Genomic DNA, 2,085 nt, shown 5'->3' with positions numbered 1-2,085 from the left:
GCCCTCGTGCCCTAATGTGTGCCCTGCAGTTGACTCAGTTGACCTCATTGTTGCTCATGTTCCTCATGTTGTCCTCTGTTGTGCCCTCCGTATCGCTAGTGCCCTACTGTGTCCCTTGGTTGCCACCTCTCTGGCCCTCATGTTGCCCTCATGTTGCCTCATGGTGTTGCCTCAGTGTGGCCCTCAGTTGTCCTCATGTTTCTCATGTTGCCCATGTTGTCTCATGTTTCTCGCTCATGTGTCCTCATGTTGCCCTCATGTTCCCATCATTGCCTTCATGTTGCCCTCATGTTGCACCTCATGTTGTTCTTCATGATGCTACATGTTGTCTTCATGTTGTCTTCATAGTGCCTGCTTGTGTCTTCATGTTGACCCTCATGGTTGTCTTCATGTTAGCACCTCATGTTGTTCCTTCATGTTGCCTCATGTTGTCCTATGCCGCTCCTCATGTTGTCCTCATGTTGCCTCATGTTGCCCTCATGTTGCCTCATCGTTGCCTCATGTTGCCTCATGTTGTCTTCATTTGTCACAGGTGTTTCATGGTTCTCATGTTCATTCTTCATGTTGCCCTCATGGTGCCCTATGTTGCCTAGTGTTGTCTCAGTTGTCTCTGTTGCCCTCATGTTGTCCCCATGTTCTGTCCCATGTTGTCCCCATGTTGTCCCCATGTTGTCCCCAGTTGTCCCCAGTATCCCAGGTTGTCCTCATGTTGTCCCCATGTTGTCCCCATGTTGTCCCCATGTTGTCCTCATGTTGTACCTGTTGCCCCCAGTTGTCCTATAACAATGTTGTTTTTAAATCCCCAAAATAACATGATTGATTCCAACGCTCTTTGCAAGTACAAATCTCTACTTCATTAATTGGGGTCTTATTCTATTTTATAGCATTGTAAAACAAATGGAAGTTTTTGTTGAAATAGTGTTGAGTAAAAGTTGACATATTCCAGTCTGTGATTTCATCAACATCCATTCCTTAATTTAGTCTCAATAATTCCTAATTTCTGCTTTTCTAACCAAACATGTAGTGTAACTTCCTATAAAAGGGTATTGACCATAAATTCCAAAAATAACTGTAAAACTAAAGTTAAAAGTTAGTGTCACGTTAGTTGAAAACGTCCAAAAAGTGACAAACAACAGTGTCAAAGTGTTGAAAAAGGGACAAAAACATAAGAAAAACATCAACATAAGTGTTCATTTGTCAATTTTGAACGGAAAAAACAACAAAGGCTTAAATACCCGTCTCACTGTTTCCATCCTACTCTGTAGAACCACGTCAACCTGGTCCACAGGAAGGGGAGGACCAAGGTGTGCCCCCATCCCGGCTGCGGGAAAAACGTTCTACCTGTCCAACCACTGCACCGTCACATGATCATCCACTCAGGTACGCCACTCACAAAGACGCGGGACACGTCGAAGTCTCCAAAACCTGCGAAACGTAACGCGATACTTCTCGCAGGCGCCGAATTTATCGAGACATTGGGCAAGTCAGAGATTCATCGCGGACGTGTGGAAGCGTTCAAAGTAGAACCACCTGGAGGTCCACCCGGCGGACCCCACACCGGGAGACGCCCCTGCAGTGGCGTCCCCCGCCGCTGAAAACACGTTGGGTGCATCGTCTGCTCAGTTTGGTTGAATGAGCTTTGATGCTGTTAAAACGCGGCCGGTACGTCACTGATTGACAGCTGGATTGACTCTGGTTGGTCGGCCCAGGTGTGTGGGGGGGCTTTGATGGACTGCGACTTATCTTAGACTTCTTTTTATTATACTTTTGGGATGCCAGGAAATTGAAAGTCCAGCAGCATTTTTAGCAAGAAAAAAAAGATTTAAAACGGAGTCTGGTTGGACCAGGCTAATGGACCAGAGTCGGTAGGACCAGAGTCTGTGTAGGATTCAGGCTAGGATTTTGACCCACGGGCCTTGAGTTTGACAATGGAGATGTGCGTAAAGAATCTTGGTACCCCCATGTTGTCCCCATGTTGTCCTCATGTTGTCCCCATGTTGCCCCCATGTTGTCCTATACCAATGTTGTTTTTAACTCCCCAAAATAACATGATTGATTCCAACGCTCTTTGCCAAGTACAAATCT

At 46.1% G+C, this 2,085-nt stretch overlaps 1 protein-coding gene across 1 annotated transcript in view; it reads left to right on the top strand.

Annotated features, from left to right (window-relative positions):
* znf653 (zinc finger protein 653) overlaps nt 1-2,085 on the top strand; it is a 16,993-nt gene that overhangs the window by 12,764 nt on the left and 2,144 nt on the right. The gene's annotated exons all lie outside the window — the stretch shown is intronic.

Source organism: Etheostoma spectabile, unplaced genomic scaffold, assembly GCF_008692095.1.
Source record: "Etheostoma spectabile isolate EspeVRDwgs_2016 unplaced genomic scaffold, UIUC_Espe_1.0 scaffold50, whole genome shotgun sequence".
Classification (NCBI taxonomy): Eukaryota; Metazoa; Chordata; class Actinopteri; order Perciformes; family Percidae; genus Etheostoma; species Etheostoma spectabile.
Note: the sequence above shows the minus strand (reverse complement) of the source record. Positions and strands in the feature narration are given on the sequence as shown.